Below are 20880 nucleotides of genomic sequence, written 5' to 3' on the forward strand. Positions count from 1 at the left end.
CAGTAATGATGGATACCGGAACCACGTTCCTCACCGCCCAGGATGCCAAGGCCTCAGTTATCCGCTTTGCAGCAGGATGACTGCTGTGATATTTCATCTTCCTCGCAAAGGACTGTTGGACAGTCAATTGCTTGGTGGAAGTAGTAAAAGTGGTCTTACGAGTACGACTTCCCCTCTGGGATGACCATCGACTCCCAGCAGCAACAACAGCAGCGCCAGCAGCAGTAGGCGTTACACGCAAGGATGCATCGGAGGAATCCCAGGCAGGAGAGGACTCGTCAGAATTGCCAGTGACATGGCCTGCAGGACTATTGGCATTCCTGGGGAAGGAGGAAATTGACTCTGAGGGAGTTGGTGGGGTGGTTTGCGTGAGCTTGGTTACAAGAGGAAGGGATTTACTGGTCAGTGGACTGCTTCCGCTGTCGCCCAAAGTTTTTGAACTTGTCACTGACTTATGATGAATGCGCTGCAGGTGACGTATAAGGGAGGATGTTCCGAGGTGGTTAACGTCCTTACCCCTACTTATTACAGCTTGACAAAGGCAACACAGGGCTTGACAAATGTTGTCCGCATTTCTGTTGAAATACTTCCACACCGAAGAGCTGATTTTTTTGGTATTTTCACCAGGCATGTCAATGGCCCTATTCCTCCCACGGACAACAGGTGTCTCCCCGGGTTCCTGACTTAAACAAACCACCTCACCATCAGAATCCTCCTGGTCAATTTCCTCCCCAGCGCCAGCAACACCCATATCCTCCTCATCCTGGTGTACTTCAATACTGACATCTTCAATCTGACTATCAGGAACTGGACTGCGGGTGCTCCTTCCAGCACTTGCAGGGGGCGTGCAAATGGTGGAAGGCGCATGCTCTTCACGTCCAGTGTTGGGAAGGTCAGGCATCGCAAACGACACAATTGGACTCTCCTTGTGGATTTGTGATTTCGAAGAACGCACAGTTCTTTGCTGTGCTTTTGCCAGCTTGAGTCTTTTAATTTTTCTAGCGAGAGGCTGAGTGCTTCCATCCTCATGTGAAGCTGAACCACTAGCCATGAACATAGGCCAGGGCCTCAGCCGTTCCTTGCCACTCCGTGTGGTAAATGGCATATTGGCAAGTTTACGCTTCTCCTCCGACAATTTTATTTTAGATTTTTGAGTCCTTTTTTTACTGATATTTGGTGTTTTGGATTTTACATGCTCTGTACTATGACATTGGGCATCGGCCTTGGCAGACGACGTTGCTGGCATTTCATCGTCTCGGCCATGACTAGTGGCAGCAGCTTCAGCACGAGGTGGAAGTCGATCTTGATCTTTCCCTATTTTTGGAACCTCAACATTTTTGTTCTCCATATTTTAATAGGCACAACTAAAAGGCACCTCAGGTAAACAATGGAGATGGATGGATACTAGTATACTTATGGATGGACGAGCAACTGCTGACACAGAGGTAGCTACAGCCGTGGACTACCGTACTGCGTCTGCTGCTAATATAGACTGGATGATAATGATATAAAAAATATATATATATATCACTACTGCAGCCGGACAGGTATATATTATATAATGACGGACCTGCTGGACACTGTCAGCACTGCAGACTCCTAAAGTAAGCTACTAGTATCAAGAAGATAGAAAAAAAAAACACCACAGGTAGGTGGTATACAATTATGGATGGACGAGCGACTGCCGACATAGAGGTAGCTACAGCCGTGGACTACCGTACTGCGTCTGCTGCTAATATAGACTGGATGATAATGATATAAAAAATATATATATATATCACTACTGCAGCCGGACAGGTATATATTATATAATGACGGACCTGCTGGACACTGTCAGCACTGCAGACTCCTAAAGTAAGCTACTAGTATCAAGAAGATAGAAAAAAAAAACACCACAGGTAGGTGGTATACAATTATGGATGGACGAGCGACTGCCGACACAGAGGTAGCTACAGCCGTGGACTACCGTACTGCGTCTGCTGCTAATATAGACTGGATGATAATGATATAAAAAATATATATATATCACTACTGCAGCCGGACAGGTATATATTATATAATGACGGACCTGCTGGACACTGTCAGCACTGCAGACTCCTAAAGTAAGCTACTAGTATCAAGAAGATAGAAAAAAAAAAACACCACAGGTAGGTGGTATACAATTATGGATGGACGAGCGACTGCTGACACAGAGGTAGCTACAGCCGTGGACTACCGTACTGCGTCTGCTGCTAATATAGACTGGATGATAATGATATAAAAAATATATATATATCATTACTGCAGCCGGACAGGTATATATTATATAATGACGGACCTGCTGGACACTGTCAGCACTGCAGACTCCTAAAGTAAGCTACTAGTATCAAGAAGATAGAAAAAAAAAACACAACAGGTAGGTGGTATACAATTATGGATGGACGAGCGACTGCCGACACAGAGGTAGCTACAGCCGTGGACTACCGTACTGCGTCTGCTGCTAATATAGACTGGATGATAATGATATAAAAAATATATATATATCACTACTGCATCCGGACAGGTATATATTATATAATGACGGACCTGCTGGACACTGTCAGCACTGGAGACTCCTAAAGTTAACTACTAGTATGAAGAAGATAGAAAAAAAAACCCACCACAGGTAGGTATACAATTATGGACGAGCGACTGCCGACACAGAGGTAGCTACAGCCGTGGACTACCGTACTGCGTCTGCTGCTAGTATAGACTGGATGATAATGATATAAAAAATATATATATATCACTACTGCAGGACAGGTATATATTATATAATGACGGACCTGCTGGACACTGTCAGCAGAATGTGTTTATAGAATAAAAACACCACACGACGAGTGTTTAACTTTTTCAGGCAGACAATCACAATATACTGGTGGTCACTGGTCACTGGTCAGTCACACTGGCAGTGGCACTCTGGCAGCAAAAGTGTGCACTGTTAAATATATGTACTCCTGCTATAACTGCTCCCCAGTCTCCCCCACAATTAAGCTGTGTGAGCAGTGAGCACTCAGCACAGTCAGATATACATAGATGATGCAGCACACTGAGGCTGAGCACAGATATGGTATACTGTGTCACTGTGTGTCGTTTTTTTTCAGGCAGAGAACGGATTATATTAAATAATAATAAAACTGCACTGGTGGTCACTGGTCAGTCACTAGTAAACTCTGCACTCTCTGAGTACTCCTAAGCTCCAGTAAATCAAGTGTCTCACTCTCACTATCTATTTCTATTCTAAACGGAGAGGACGCCAGCCACGTCCTCTCCCTATCAATCTCAATGCACGTGTGAAAATGGCGGCGACGCGCGGCGACTTATATAGAATCCGAGTCTCGCGATAGAATCCGAGCCTCGCGAGAATCCAACAGCGGGATGATGACGTTCGGGCGCGCTCGGGTTAACCGAGCAAGGCGGGAAGATCCGAGTCTGCCTCGGACCCGTGTAAAAAGCGTGAAGTTCGGGGGGGTTCGGTTTCCGAGAAACCGAACCCGCTCATCACTAGTCCCTACATCCAACACATGTCACACTGTCTTACACCCACACCCAAGATTATTGTTCTTTATGTTGAAAAAGGGGGCTGTAGATGCTAGGGCGAATTTAGAGAAGAGGTGGCAGGTCTCAGCGAAAATGGCGCAGTGGCCATTGTACCAGTGATTTCTCCTACTGCACATGTGCAAAACACCAGGAAAATGGCCGTGTGACTTGTTCTCAGTGATTTCTTTCGCAGCGCTCCAGAATTCCGGAGGGTGAGTATTGAAAATAAAGGGTGCAGGGTGTGCGGTGTGGGCCCCCCGGATCCTGGGGGCTTGTGTGTACTGCACACACTGTACCCATTATAAATATGCCAGTGTGTAGATGGATGCTGTATATGGATAGCGGAAGTTGCATCATTGCCATTCCCTTGTTATACAGGAAAGGTTTGATATACAGGAAGTGTTTATTTTTACAGGAAGTGGCTCTGCAGCTATTGTTCAGTGTGACATGCAGCAAGTAAAGTCACACTTCTGCAGTTCTGCAGAGTCCTGTGGTGATTTATACACAAACCACTTTACACAGACACTGTTACAGAAAAGACATCTTGAGAAAGGGGTTAAATTCCCCGAAACGTCAATGAATGATGTATTGCATTTAATACAGTGACTTTTCAGCAGTACTCGAGTGCCTCAGTTTTCTTTGTTCAGTGTTACATTTACTCTGAGGGCACCGGGGCATTTTATTATTCAAGAGAGTGCCGGGCTGTTGATACAACTATATATATATATATACATATATATATAGTAACATATCCTTCCCCACCTGTGGCTCAGGTGTATGCAGCAAAGGAAAAGAGGCGGCACTCCAAGGACTTGTTAAAGCTTGTATTCAAATCATTGTGAAAACAAAGCAATTCTTGGATAGCTGTTGATAAGTAGTGTGATCTTGAAGAAGCAGATCAATGTTGGAAATGTACTGTGTGGAGTCCTGAATGTCAATGCCGCCGCCCTTATCGGCGGGGCGAAAGATGACATCCTGATATTGCGACAGATCCCGTAAAGCCTTTTGTTCAGCTCGAGTCAGATTCGTATGAACTGTGGGTTGAGCTGCATGATATTTGGATACTGCTGTGTCCAACAGACGATTGAATGTTTTTAACAAAGCATTCAGTGAGGTGGGATCAAAGGACGTTTTTTATTACATAGATGGTACTTTGTGGAAAGTTGATGCATTGTCAGGTTGGTGTTGGAAAAAGGATAATACTTTGTTCAAAACATTTAGTTCTGTAGTTGAAAAATTACGGGATGACAAGTTAAAGGTTACTTCCTCCCTTTGTTGATGGGAGGCTTGGAAGATCCTTTGGTTTTGGCCCCCACGTCACCGATTCGGAAGATCCCCAGACATCATGGACGGTCCCTTTCGCCAGGGCCACACGTTCAAAAGTCGACATGCGCGACCAGGAAGAACGCGACGGACACGTCATCCATGCGCCGCTCACGTGACGTACCCGGAAGTCCCGGGCACAGACGCCGGGAACACCTGCCTCTGCACGCTTCTTAAACGGTGAGTGTTCTATGCTTCTGTTTGGTTATGTTATCACTTATGTTTCCACCGCACATGGGTATTCTTACCTGAGGAAAAGGCTGTTATGCCTTGAAACGTCGTAAGCAACCTGCCATGTTTTCTTCTGTTATGAACACGTTTGCTTTGTTTTCACAATGATTTGAATACAAGCTTTAACAAGTCCTTGGAGTGCCGCCTCTTTTCCTTTGCTGCATACACCTGAGCCACAGGTGGGGAAGGATATGTCACTGTATCATCACTAGGAGGGCACCCAGGCATTTATTTTTTAATATTGCGTGCCGGATGTGTTCACCAGTGTATATATATATATATATATTATATATACAGTACTTTAGGAATTAATGGAGCGATCGCCGGCTGCGAATGGTCTCAGCCTGGCACGCCATGCAGCAAGCTGTGTTGTGGCATGCTGCATTGCAGGAAAGATGAGCATGGCTACATCTGTATATAGAGTTTGATTCCCTCTAAGACAATATGAAAACAATAAATCTTGGTGATAGATTTGGTTGAAGAAACAGACAGTCCAGTATAGTACGTACAGATGCGGATTTTTCCAAGCATTGTGTTTCAGATAAAAGGGAATTTATAGGGAGGGAAGCGCAATAAACTGGAATTACACTCAGTAAAGACCTCGTCCCCAAGGAGGGAAGCTGAAATGGAGAGTGGAAAGATCTGCGTCTGACAACTTTCATCTTCAGTCCAGCAGATGAGAGATCAAGGGAAGCTTGGAAAGTGCAAATCTAGAGGGGATTAGGCCCGGGCTGCCTGTACCTGGCAGCCGCCTGCGCTGGACCATAGGTGAGCAGAGGCTACTGGTGCGCTGTCATTCTCTGCAGCTGTTGCTGTTCCTGCAGGTTCTGGGGGTACATTGCTGCCGTGGATTACTGGGAGGACAAGCCAGGATTGTGTCAGTGCGCTCATAAAACTAACATTTACTTATTATTACAATAAGCTCGGCTGCGGCTAACCATTGTTATCTGCGTTTCTTACAGGCCTTCACTTTTATTCTTGTGTAATAAGACACGGTTTATTGTCTCCCGTACTTTACAGTTCCTAAAACAATAAGCCTGGAGGAATAGTATTGTGTGAATATCCAAGACACTGACGGGGTGGGAGATCTGCTCTGTGCTAAACAGCTCTGTCCTGAAGCTTGTACTGCAATGTTAGACACACGTATATATTCATAGCAGGTTGCAGGGGCCGATTTATCACAGGAAGAGAATCTCTATATCCAGTGTGTGCTTGCCAATCATTGGGCTTATGCCCGTTGGCATTAACCCGAGTAGCCATGGGGAAGCCTTTTAAGCAATCAATTAAAAAGTGCTTTATTATTTGAATAAAGCATTTTGTTAATGTCCAAGTTTCTAATATTTGTAATATACATATATAATTATGCAGATTGACCATACTGACAGAGTGACCATCGGGTTCTTGGTCACCTCCCTGGCTAGGGCCCTTCTTCCCCGATCGCTCAGTTTAGATGGCCGGCCAGCTCTAGGAAGAGTCCTGGTGGTTCCGAACTTTATCCGGGTGATGGAGGCCACTGTGCTCATTGGTACCTTCAAAGCAGCAGATATTTTTCTGTAGCCTTCCTCAGATTTGTAACTCGAGACAATCCGTCTCAGAGGTCTACAGACAATCCCTTTGACTTCATGCTTGGTTTGTGCTCAGACATGTGTAACGGGCCCGGACCGTGGTACAGTGCCTGCTGCCGTGCAGGTGTCGTCACTCTACCCACCTGTGGCAGCTCCCGTCACATACGATACCCAGAAGCGTCAGGGAACTCCGCCTTCCGGATCGATCGCCGACACGAACACCTCCCTGCAGCGGTCGACGAAGAACCTAGAAGGAAGGAACGTACCGGTTGAGACGTACGTGCCGACCTCTGTCGGAAGAGCAGGGCGTGTCAGGGGTAGCTGCGACCTTCACCGGCTGGGCAGAAGGTCATCACTGGCCAAAAGGCCTCAGCTACCCAATTCTCACACACTCGCACTCGCGCACGTTGTGTGGTGAGAGGGGTCCTCACAACCGTGAGCACAACCCCTGACCGGTATACGGGGACGATGACAGACAGACACAGAGTAATACTCACTCCCGACTCGCTGGCCACCTTGATAGTCGCACCTCTCTGCTTCTGTTGGGGCAAGAAGAGCAACCTACCTAACTGCAGGCTACACTAACGGCAAACAACAAATTATAGCCAACTACGCCTACCTGAGCAAACTAACTTCCGCAACTGGGGCTAGTGGTTCTATTCCAAACTAGCAGAGACCGGACTAACCAAACACAATCGCTAACCAACAAGTCAGTAGAACAATCCCCCGGCACAACAGGTTAACCCCGAATAACCAATTCCACTTACCGAATGCTGGTCACTAGCTACTTCCTTCCGCTCCTAACCGAGGACGCGAGCGGGGATCCAGAGCGGACGGCCGTCCACTCCAGATTACCGGGAAATAGAGGCGCGTGGGACGGGAACGTTACTCCACACTCTCTAATCCCCTGTACTATACACCGCATGGGGCCAGCCGGCTCCTCACGCCCGACCGACCGCGAACCCCTCGGAAGCTGCCGCACGGCCCACTCCCGACCAATCCTGTCCGGGCCGGTCTGTACAATACCACCCCGAGTCCTGTAAAATGCAGTAGGTGGAAACCTGGGTGAGGGCGCAGGCCTGGAAGCCTGGGTGAGGGCACAGGCCTGCAAGCCTGGGTGAGGGTACAGGCCTGGAGGGCCTGGAGTGTGGGCACGGGCCTGGAGGGCCTGAAGTGTGGGCACAGGCCTGGAGGGCCTGAAGTAAGGGCACAGGCCGGAGGGCCTGAAGTGTGGGCGCAGGCCTGGATTATGGGCGCAGGCCAGAGGCCTGGAGTGTGGGCACAGGCCGGAGGCCTGGGGTGTGGGCACAGGCCGGAGGCCTGACTAACGTGGGCACAGACCGAGAGGGCCTGGTTATCCCCGCAGGCCTAGTGCCTGTCCCTGGAGCTTTAGGGTGGACTAAATATAAGTGCAGGTGGCCCAGGGCCGCCTACCTGTCTCGGTGGGAGAGGCTGCAGCGGGGAGCTTCGTTGGCTCTTTTGCTTTCCACACGCTGCAGCACTCTTCGCCGGACTTCCGCTGCTGGGCGCCTTCCTCCGCCGACGTCTTCTTCTTCATCGTCGTTGTCCTCGCCGCCGGCTCTGTAGACTCTGCCGTCGTCGCCGCCTCCGCCGCCCAGTCTTCTGTCTTCTGTAGGAGATCTTCTTTCTTCTGCAGGAGCTCTTCTTTCTTCCGCATCCGGCGTCCGACTGAGCTCTCCCGCTCCGCAGCGTCTCTTATATGACGCCGGGAGCGGGTGGAGCTATGACGCGGCGAGCTCTGATTGGCTCGCCGCGCATCTTCCCATTGGCTGCCAAGGCGCGAGCTCCGATTGGCTCGCGCTTGGCGCGCCATTCAAAATGCGGCGACGTGATTGGAGGGGCTTGAATCCCTATGGATGCAAGTCCCTCCAAGCTGGGGCCGCGCCGCCGCACCCGCCGCCGCGCCGAAGGGAAACGGGGGACAACCCCCTTCACACTTCCCCCCCTTTGTCCTTTGTGGTCCCCACACTGCAAGAATCCGACCACACAAAGTTAGGGTCCGTGTAGCGGGGGCCCGGAACACCCCTATTAGAACGCTGCGAACGTCTTGGTAAGGGAGGAGCGACCACATTAGTCGGGGGTTGAGTCCTCAATGACTCACGCGGCTGATCCTCCTCGGCAGGCAACAACCACTCTTCGTTTGGCAGAGGAACAGGAACTTCTCAGGCAGGAGCCCCAACTCCGTCAGCCTCTTCAGGGGACCCAGCATCAATAACCGGATCCGGGAAAGGACAAGGTCGTAGTTTACTCCGATGTAACGTACGTAGACGTCCAGTCCCATCGGTAGACTCCACTTGATACACTGGACCACCCGGAGACAAGCGACGGCGAACAATATACGGGGTAACCTCCCACCGTTCCGACAGTTTTCCCCCCCGGACGGACCTCACGCACCAAAACCCGCTGGCCCACGGCCAGCGACCCAGGTTCGTGGAACCTCGCAGGCGCATGTTGTTGATCCGCGATGAGTCTTCCAGCCAGCTCGTGGGCCGCCTTCAGCCGCAGCCGATGTTCCTCTACCCATTCGGCAGGGGCCAGGGGAATTTCCTCTTTGGCCCCGGATAATTGTAAGTCGTGCGCCTCCCATGCCGGTCGACCAACCAACAAAAAGAAAGGGGAAAACCTGGTGGTGTGATGAACTCGTTTGTTATAAGTCCAGACCAATTCTTGCACATGTTCGGGCCATCGTTGCTTCTTAGCTCTTTCCAGCACGTGGAGCATTTGCAGCAAAGTCCGGTTAAATCTCTCACAGGCTCCATTTCCCTGCGGGTGGTAAGGCGTCGTACGGGACTTTTGGACGCCATAAAGATGGCAGAGACGTTCCATCAGCTGCCCCTGAAAATGGGCCCCTTGATCAGGATGAATCCGCTCGGGGCAACCGTACTGACGAATTAAATGTTCAATGATCGCCCGTGTTGCTGATTCCGCAGTTTGATTTCGGGTAGGGACCACTACCGTGAACTTGGTGAAATGGTCAGTCATCACCAGGGCATACTGGTGTCCACTAACCGACTCCCCAATCAACACATAGTCAATCATCAGTAATTCCAACGGCCGACTGGTCCGGATAGTTTGGATGGGTACGTGCTGTTCCTGTGGCTTAACTACTGCACACCTCCTGCACTCACGACACACCTGATCCACGACCGCTTGCAGTCGGGGGGCGAAGTACTGGCGTCTCAACCAATGGTATGTCTTTTGGGGCCCCAAATGGGCCCCCTGTTCGTGTGCCTCCTCCACCAATGCCCGCACCCGGACTTCCGGCACCACCACCTGTTCAACAGTATGCAGTTCCTGCTCCAAATAGCACTGTCTCCGCAAAGTACCAGCACAGACCCGCAATTGGTCCCAACGACGCATCACCTTTCTACAGAATACCGTCAGCCCATCCTGTTCTCGTCGAGATGGCAGATTTCCTTTCTGTATCCACTGCCGAATAAGGTTCAGACCCTCGTCAGCCTGTTGCTCCTGCGCCCAGTCCATTTCCGTATACCTGAGTAGGGCAGTCCGGGCGTTCTGTTGACACAACTCTCTAGCAACAGGCTGCCGCACACGAGTTAGATCCGGCATTTCCTCCCCACCGTCATCTTCTTCCTCACCAAGCTCCGGGATTTCCACTGGGAAGCAAGATAGGGCATTCGCGTTGGTATTACTCTTCCCTGAGCGATAGTGAATCTTATGGGAAAACTTGGCCAACCTGGCCACCCACCGTTGCTCTAGGGCACCCAGCTTGGCAGCCTCCAGGTACGCCAAGGGGTTGTTGTCCGTAAAGATGTCCACGTGGGCTGCGGTCAAGTATTCCGCAAATTTCTCAGTTACTGCCCACACCACTGCCAGCAATCCCAGCTTGAAGGAACTGTAGTTGTCTGGGTTCCTCTCGGTCTCTCGCAAGCTACGACTGCCGTAGGCAATCACCCGCTCCTGTCCATCCTGAACTTGAGCTAAGACCGCACCCAACCCCTGCAAACTTCCATCCGTATGTAAAATGAAGGGCTTCTCAAAATCTGCATACCCCAACACCGGAGCCTCCGTGAGACTTTTCTTCAGTCGGTTGAAGGCCAGGTCCTGCGCTCCTCCCCATGTCTCCAGGGTTGCTCTCCCCATAGTCGCAATTCCGCGAAGCAACGCATGTAGGGGTTCCGCGATACGGGCAAAATCTTTGATGAAGCGTCGGTAATACCCGACCAAACCCAGGAATGCTCGCAGTTCTGTGACAGTGGTGGGCACCTTCCACTCCTGAACTGCCACAATCTTGCTGGGGGTTGGGTACACTCCATCACGGGACACCACATGCCCGAGATACTCCAAACTGGATTTCAACAGATGGCACTTCCGAGGTTTAAGCTTCAGACCATACTTCTCCAACCGCTGGAGAACCATGTCAAGCCGAGCAAAGTGTTCCTCCAAGGTCATATTATGCCCGTCATACCGAGGTAAGTGGGCGAGGGCTGGTCCGACGTTGAGTCGACGTGATGATCTACGTTGCTCGTCGTCCAACCCCCTCTGGGCCACCTGCGTGGAACTGGCATCTGTGCCCCTCCGGGCGGATCGGCTCTGCTCATCTCACAACGTCTTCTGGGCGGAATGGTGTGACTGGTTTTCTTCCATCCTGCCGACTACGCCAAAAATGTAACGGGCCCGGACCGTGGTACAATGCCTGCTGCCGTGCAGGTGTCGTCACTCTACCCACCTGTGGCAGCTCCCATCACATACGATACCCAGAAGCGTCAGGGAACTCCGCCTTCCGGATCGATCGCCGACACGAACACCTCCCTGCAGCGGTCGACGAAGAACCTAAAAGGAAGGAACGTACCGGTTGAGACGTGCGTGCCGACCTCTGTCGGAAGAGCAGGGCATGTCAGGGGTAGCTGCGACCTTCACCGGCTGGGCGGAAGGTCATCACTGGCCAAAAGGCCTCAGCTACCCAGTTCTCACACACTCGCACTCGCGCACGTTGTGTGGTGAGAGGGGTCCTCACAACCGTGAGCACAACCCCTGACCCGTATACGGGGACGATGACAGACAGACACAGAGTAATACTCACTCCCGACTCGCTGGCCACCTTGATAGTCGCACCTCTCTGCTTCTGTTGGGGCAAGAAGAGCAGCCTCCCTAACTGCAGGCTACACTAACGGCAAACAACAAATTATAGCCAACTACGCCTTCCTGAGCAAACTAACTTCCGCAACTGGGGCTACTGGTTCTATTCCAAACTAGCAGAGACCGGACTAACCAAACACAATCGCTAACCAACAAGTCAGTAGAACAATCCCCCGGCACAACAGGTTAACCCCGAATAACCAATTCCACTTACCGAATGCTGGTCACTAGCTACTTCCTTCCGCTCCTAACCGAGGACGCGAGTGGGGATCCAGAGCGGACGGCCGTCCACTCCAGATTACCGGGAAATAGAGGCGCGTGGGACGGGAACGTTACTCCACACTCTCTAATCCCCTGTACTATACACCGCGTGGGGCCATCCGGCTCCTCACGCACGACCGACCGCGAACCCCTCGGAAGCTGCCGCACGGCCCACTACCGACCAATCCTGTCCGGGCTGGTCTGTACAATACCACCCCGAGTCCTGTAAAATGCAGTAGGTGGAAACCAGGGTGAGGGCGCAGGCCTGGAAGCCTGGGTGAGGGCACAGGCCTGGAAGCCTGGGTGAGGGCACAGGCCTGGAGTGTGGGCACGGGCCTGGAGGGCCTGAAGTGTGGACACAGGCCAGGAGGGCCTGAATTGTGGGCGCAGGCCTGGAGTATGGGTGCAGGCCTGGAGTGTGGGCACAGGCCGGAGGCCTGGAGTGTGGGCACAGGCCGGAGGCCTGGGGTGTGGGCACAGGCCGGAGACCTGGAGTGTGGGCACAGGCAGGAGGCCTGACTAACGTGGGCACAGACCGAGAGGGCCTGGTTATCCCCGAAGGCCTAGTGCCTGTCCCTGGTGCTCTAGGGTGGACTAAATTAAAGTGCAGGTGGCCCAGGGCCGCCTACCTGTCTCGGTGGGAGAGGCTGCAGCGGGGAGCTTCGTTGGCTCTTTTGCTTTCCACACGCTGCAGCACTCTCCGCCGGACTTCCGCTGCTGGGCGCCTTCCTCCGCCGACGTCTTCTTCTTCGTCGTCATCGTCCTCGCCGTCGGCTCTGTAGACTCCGCCGTCGTCGCCGCCTCCGCCGCCCGGTCTTCTGTCTTCTGTAGGAGATCTTCTTTCTTCTGCAGGAGCTCTTCTTTCTTCCGCGTCCGGCGTCCGACTGAGCTCCCCCGCTCCGCAGCGTCTCTTATATGACGCCGGGAGCGGGCCGAGCTATGACACGGCGAGCTCTGATTGGCTCTCCGCGGCATCTTTCCATTGGCTGCCAAGGCGCGAGCTCAGATTGGCTCGCGCTTGGCGCGCCATTCACAATGCGGCAACGTAATTGGAGGGGCTTGAATCCCTACAGATGCAAGTCCCTCCAAGCTGGGGCCGAGCCGCCGCACCCGCCGCCGCGCCGAAGGGAAACGGGGGACAACCCCCTTCACACATGCACTGTCAAGTGTGGAACCTTATATAGACAGGTGTGTGCCTTTCCAAATCATGTCCAATCAACTGAGTTTACCGCAGGTGGACTCCAATTAAGCTGTAGCACAACAAAATGTGGAAAGAATGAAATGCTGTGAATACTTTCCGGATGCACTGTATATATATATATATATATATATATATATATATATGTATTATTTTTACCAGTTATTTTATATAGCGCACACATTTTCCACAGCGCTGTACAGAGAATATTTGCCCATTCACATCAGTCTCTGCCCCAGTGGACCTTACAATCTATATTCCCTGTCACATGTACACACACAGCTTATCTCTGTAGTGTAAATAAACAGTTTGGAGGGTCTTTCATGGTGAGCAGTGGGGAAGCTGTCCAGTTGTGCTGATCACTTACTACAGTATATGTCAGTGGATTGTGCTGTGCTGGGTACCAACATAGCATCTGTTTCCATGACAGGCGTTATTGCCCACCATCAGGATAACAGTTAGTAAAAAGTAATCTGATCACCAGCAAAAATATATATTTTTCAGTCAACAAAAAAAAATTAAATATTGTGATTGGTAACAAGCTTTAACAAGAGATAAAGTGGAGATGGACAAAGAGAGATAAAGTACCAGCCAATCAGCTCCTAACTGTCATTTTTCAAACACAGCCTGTGGCATGGCAGTTCGGAAGCTGATTGGCTGGTTATTTATCACCCTTTGGGGTAAATGTATGAAGGAGCGATATGGGGGAGAAGCGATATTATCGCAAATTATGTGCGCTATACCGCTTCTCCCTCATGTATGATTGCTGCGGTGCGGGCACAATGACAGGGACGTTATGGGTCCCTGTCCATTTTGGCGCTGCTATCTATAACATAGCAGGCCGATATGTGCGGGCAATGTATGAACGGTCCGTTCCGACACCTGCAGCTGTCGATTTCGACAGCTGCAGGTGGCGACGCCCATAGACCACAGCAGGGACAGAGCTATCCCTGGCTGTGGCGTGTACTGGCTCCGGACTGCGCTGGGGATCTCACGGGAGTAGCGAGATCCTGCGCATGCACAGAGGGAGCCGGTTGGGAATGAGACACAGCGCGTCAGCACTGAGCTAATGCGTATATGCTCAGGGGGACATCACCGGAGAGGGAAGCTTTCGCTCCACCGCTTCGGCAGACAACATGTTGATACATCTTGTTGATGTCCCTTCCTGCTTCGCCTCGGTAATGAGATGCACGCCGCTATAATACATTTACCTGTTTATCCATCTCTACTTTATCTCTTGTTAAGGCTTAATACATTTGGGCCAGTATGTGTCATACTGCAGTCGCTGACATTTCTAAAGGACGCCAATCATGCACCATTTACTGTACGTGATCTTCTGTTTTTATCTTGACCTCATTATGGTTGCTGTTTAATTGTTATGATATTTTCATATTAAGGAATAAATCCACCTGTAAAATACATTTTAATTATTGTCAGTAGAAACCTTTTTACAAGACTTGAGGACACCGATGTTGGTTTTACGAACGTGCTAGGAATTAGGGTATGAAATGGGCGGTACTTGCTTGATACAATCCATTGGACCTATCACACAGCAAAAGCATCAAAACTAACCGAACTGTTAAATGGCGAAGTACAGATGTGTCCTTATACATCTTCTCACATTCCAGCCAAAGCTTCCCGGCTCAACGTTGTGTTCGCGGGTGTAAATGTAGAAAATCTCGGGGTAATTCCAAGTTGATCGCAGCAGGATTTTTGATAGCAACTGGGCAAAACCATGTGCACTGCAGGGGAGGCAGATATAACATGTGCAGAAAGAGTTAGATTTGGGTGGGATATTTTGCTTCTGTGCAGGGTAAATAGTAAATACTGGCTGCTTTATTTTTACACTGCAATTTAGATTGCAGATTGAACTAGAGATGAGCGGGTTCGGTTTCTTTGAATCCGAACCCGCACGAACTTCACTTTTTTTTTCACGGGTCCGAGCGACTCGGATCTTCCCGCCTTGCTCGGTTAACCCGAGCGCGCCCGAACGTCATCATGACGCTGTCGGATTCTCGCGAGACTCGGATTCTATATAAGGAGCCGCGCGTCGCCGCCATTTTCACACGTGCATTGAGATTGATAGGGAGAGGACGTGGCTGGCGTCCTCTCCATTTAGATTAGATTTAGAAGAGAGAGAGAGAGAGAGATTGCTGTGATACTGTAGATTAGAAGAGAGTGCAGAGTGCAGACAGAGTTTAGTGACTGACGACCACAGTGACCAGTGACCACCAGAGACAGTGCGGTTGTTTGTTTTATTTAATATATCCGTTCTCTGCCTGAAAAAAACGATACACAGTCACACAGTGACTCAGTCTGTGTGCACTGCTCAGCCCAGTGTGCTGCACATCAATGTATTGTATATAAAGCTTATAATTGTGGGGGAGACTGGGGAGCACTGCAGGTTGTTATAGCAGGAGCCAGGAGTACATGATAAATAATATTATATTAAAATTAAACAGTGCACACTTTTGCTGCAGGAGTGCCACTGCCAGTGTGACTAGTGGTGACCAGTGCCTGACCACCAGTATATTAGTAGTATTGTATACTATCTCTTTATCAACCAGTCTATATTAGCAGCAGACACAGTACAGTGCGGTAGTTCACGGCTGTGGCTACCTCTGTGTCGGCACTCGGCAGGCAGTCCGTCCATCCATAATTGTATTATATACCACCTAACCGTGGTTTTTTTTTTCTTTCTTTATACCGTCGTCATAGTCATACTAGTTGTTACGAGTATACTACTATCTCTTTATCAACCAGTGTACAGTGCGGTAGTTCACGGCTGTGGCTACCTCTGTGTCGGAACTCGGCAGGCAGTCCGTCCATCCATAATTGTATTATAATATATACCACCTAACCGTGGTTTTTTTTTCGTTCTTTATACCGTCGTCATACTAGTTGTTACGAGTATACTACTATCTCTTTATCAACCAGTGTACAGTGCGGTAGTTCACGGCTGTGGCTACCTCTGTGTCGGAACTCGGCAGGCAGTCCGTCCATCCATAATTGTATTATAATATATACCACCTAACCGTGGTTTTTTTTTCGTTCTTTATACCGTCGTCATACTAGTTGTTACGAGTATACTACTATCTCTTTATCAACCAGTGTACAGTGCGGTAGTTCACGGCTGTGGCTACCTCTGTGTCGGCACTCGGCAGGCAGTCCGTCCAACCATAATTGTATTATATACCACCTAACCGTGGTTTTTTTTTCATTCTTTATACCGTCGTCATACTAGTTGTTACGAGTATACTACTATCTCTTTATCAACCAGTGTACAGTGCGGTAGTTCACGGCTGTGGCTACCTCTGTGTCGGCACTCGGCAGGCAGTCCGTCCAACCATAATTGTATTATATACCACCTAACCGTGGTTTTTTTTTCATTCTTTATACCGTCGTCATACTAGTTGTTACGAGTATACTACTATCTCTTTATCAACCAGTGTACAGTGCGGTAGTTCACGGCTGTGGCTACCTCTGTGTCGGCACTCGGCAGCCCGTCCATAATTGTATATACCAGTGACCTAACCGTGGTTTTTTTTTCTCTCTTTATACATACATACTAGTTACGAGTATACTATCTCTTTATCAACCAGTCTATATATTAGCAGCAGACACAGTACAGTGCGGTAGTTCACGGCTGTGGCTACCTCTGTGTCGGCACTCGGCAGCCCGTCCATAATTGTATATACCACCTAACCGTGGTTTTTTTTAGAGATGAGCGGGTTCGGTTTCTCTGAAACCGAACCCGCACGAACTTCATGTTTTTTTTACGGGTCCGAGCAGACTCGGATCCTCCCGCCTTGCTCGGTTAACCCGAGCGCGCCCGAACGTCATCATGACGCTGTCGGATTCTCGCGAGACTCGGATTCTATATAAGGAGCCGCGCGTCGCCGCCATTTTCACACGTGCATTGAGATTGATAGGGAGAGGACGTGGCTGGCGTCCTCTCCATTAGAAATTAGATTAGAAGAGAGAGAGAGATTGTGCAGAGTCAGACAGAGTTTACCACAGTGACCAGTGCAGTTGTTGTTAGTTAACTTTTATTTATTTTAATATAATATATCCGTTCTCTGCTATATCCGTTCTCTGCCTGAAAAAAAACGATACACAGCAGCAGCCAGTCACACAGTGTGACTCAGTCTGTGTGCACTCAGCTCAGCCCAGTGTGCTGCACATCAATGTATAAAAGGCAAAGCTTATAATAATTGTGGGGGAGACTGGGGAGCACTGCAGGTTGTTATAGCAGGAGCCCCCAGGAGTACATAATATTATATTAATTTAAAATTAAACAGTGCACACTTTTGCTGCAGGAGTGCCACTGCCAGTGTGACTAGTGGTGACCAGTGCCTGACCACCAGTATAGTAGTATATTGTTGTATGTATTGTATACTATCTCTTTATCAACCAGTCTATATTAGCAGCAGACACAGTACAGTGCGGTAGTTCACGGCTGTGGCTACCTCTGTGTCGGCAGTCGGAACTCGGCAGGCAGTCCGTCCATCCATAATTGTATTACAATATATACCACCTAACCGTGGTATTTTTTTTTCTTTCTTTATACCGTCGTCATAGTGTCATACTAGTTGTTACGAGTATACTACTATCTCTTTATCAACCAGTGTACAGTGCGGTAGTTCACGGCTGTGGCTACCTCTGTGTCGGCAGTCGGCAGGCAGTCCGTCCATCCATAATTGTATTATTATTATAATATATACCACCTAACCGTGGTTTTTTTTTCATTCTTTATACCGTCATAGTGTCATACTAGTTGTTACGAGTATACTACTATCTCTTTATCAACCAGTGTACAGTGCGGTAGTTCACGGCTGTGGCTACCTCTGTGTCGGCAGTCGGCAGGCAGTCCGTCCATCCATAATTGTATTATTATTATAATATATACCACCTAACCGTGGTTTTTTTTTCATTCTTTATACCGTCGTCATAGTGTCATACTAGTTGTTACGAGTATACTACTATCTCTTTATCAACCAGTGTACAGTGCGGTAGTTCACGGCTGTGGCTACCTCTGTGTCGGCAGTCGGCAGGCAGTCCGTCCATCCATAATTGTATTATTATTATAATATATACCACCTAACCGTGGTTTTTTTTTCATTCTTTATACCGTCGTCATAGTGTCATACTAGTTGTTACGAGTATACTACTATCTCTTTATCAACCAGTGTACAGTGCGGTAGTTCACGGCTGTGGCTACCTCTGTGTCGGCAGTCGGCAGGCAGTCCGTCCATCCATAATTGTATTATTATTATAATATATACCACCTAACTGTGGTATTTTTTTTTCTTTCTTTATACCGTCGTCATAGTGTCATACTAGTTGTTACGAGTATACTACTATCTCTTTATCAACCAGTGTACAGTGCGGTAGTTCACGGCTGTGGCTACCTCTGTGTCGGCAGTCGGCAGGCAGTCCGTCCATCCATAATTGTATTATTATTATAATATATACCACCTAACTGTGGTATTTTTTTTCTTTCTTTATACCGTCGTCATAGTGTCATACTAGTTGTTACGAGTATACTACTATCTCTTTATCAACCAGTGTACAGTGCGGTAGTTCACGGCTGTGGCTACCTCTGTGTCGGCAGTCGGCAGGCAGTCCGTCCATCCATAATTGTATTATTATTATAATATATACCACCTAACCGTGGTTTTTTTTCCATTCTTTATACCGTCGTCATAGTGTCATACTAGTTGTTACGAGTATACTACTATCTCTTTATCAACCAGTGTACAGTGCGGTAGTTCACGGCTGTGGCTACCTCTGTGTCGGCAGTCGGCAGGCAGTCCGTCCATCCATAATTGTATTATTATTATAATATATACCACCTAACTGTGGTATTTTTTTTTCTTTCTTTATACCGTCGTCATAGTGTCATACTAGTTGTTACGAGTATACTACTATCTCTTTATCAACCAGTGTACAGTGCGGTAGTTCACGGCTGTGGCTACCTCTGTGTCGGCAGTCGGCAGGCAGTCCGTCCATCCATAATTGTATTATTATTATAATATATACCACCTAACTGTGGTATTTTTTTTTCTTTCTTTATACCGTCGTCATAGTGTCATACTAGTTGTTACGAGTATACTACTATCTCTTTATCAACCAGTGTACAGTGCGGTAGTTCACGGCTGTGGCTACCTCTGTGTCGGCAGTCGGCAGGCAGTCCGTCCATCCATAATTGCATTATTATTATAATATATACCACCTAACCGTGGTTTTTTTTTCATTCTTTATACCGTCGTCATAGTGTCATACTAGTTGTTACGAGTATACTACTATCTCTTTATCAACCAGTGTACAGTGCGGTAGTTCACGGCTGTGGCTACCTCTGTGTCGGCAGTCGGCAGGCAGTCCGTCCATCCATAATTGTATTATTATTATAATATATACCACCTAACTGTGGTATTTTTTTTTCTTTCTTTATACCGTCGTCATAGTGTCATACTAGTTGTTACGAGTATACTACTATCTCTTTATCAACCAGTGTACAGTGCGGTAGTTCACGGCTGTGGCTACCTCTGTGTCGGCAGTCGGCAGGCAGTCCGTCCATCCATAATTGTATTATTATTATAATATATACCACCTAACTGTGGTATTTTTTTTTCTTTCTTTATACCGTCGTCATAGTGTCATACTAGTTGTTACGAGTATACTACTATCTCTTTATCAACCAGTGTACAGTGCGGTAGTTCACGGCTGTGGCTACCTCTGTGTCGGCAGTCGGCAGGCAGTCCGTCCATCCATAATTGTATTATTATTATAATATATACCACCTAACCGTGGTTTTTTTATACCACCTAACCGTGGCAGTCCGTCCATAATTGTATACTAGTATCCAATCCATCCATCTCCATTGTTTACCTGAGGTGCCTTTTAGTTCTGCCTATAAAATATGGAGAACAAAAAAGTTGAGGTTCCAAAATTAGGGAAAGATCAAGATCCACTTCCACCTCGTGCTGAAGCTGCTGCCACTAGTCATGGCCGAGACGATGAAATGCCAGCAACGTCGTCTGCCAAGGCCGATGCCCAATGTCATAGTACAGAGCATGTCAAATCCAAAACACCAAATATCAGAAAAAAAAGGACTCCAAAACCTAAAATAAAATTGTCGGAGGAGAAGCGTAAACTTGCCAATATGCCATTTACCACACGGAGTGGCAAGGAACGGCTGAGGCCCTGGCCTATGTTCATGGCTAGTGGTTCAGCTTCACATGAGGATGGAAGCACTCAGCCTCTCGCTAGAAAACTGAAAAGACTCAAGCTGGCAAAAGCACCGCAAAGAACTGTGCGTTCTTTGAAATCCCAAATCCACAAGGAGAGTCCAATTGTGTCGTTTGCGATGCCTGACCTTCCCAACACTGGACGTGAAGAGCATGCGCCTTCCACTATTTGCATGCCCCCTGCAAGTGCTGGAAGGAGCACCCGCAGTCCAGTTCCTGATAGTCAGATTGAAGATGTCAGTGTTGAAGTACACCAGGATGAGGAGGATATGGGTGTTGCTGGCGCTGGGGAGGAAATTGACCAGGAGGATTCTGATGGTGAGGTGGTTTGTTTAAGTCAGGCACCCGGGGAGACACCTGTTGTCCGTGGGAG

Source organism: Pseudophryne corroboree, chromosome 1 (assembly GCF_028390025.1).
Source record: "Pseudophryne corroboree isolate aPseCor3 chromosome 1, aPseCor3.hap2, whole genome shotgun sequence".
Lineage (NCBI taxonomy): Eukaryota > Metazoa > Chordata > Amphibia > Anura > Myobatrachidae > Pseudophryne > Pseudophryne corroboree.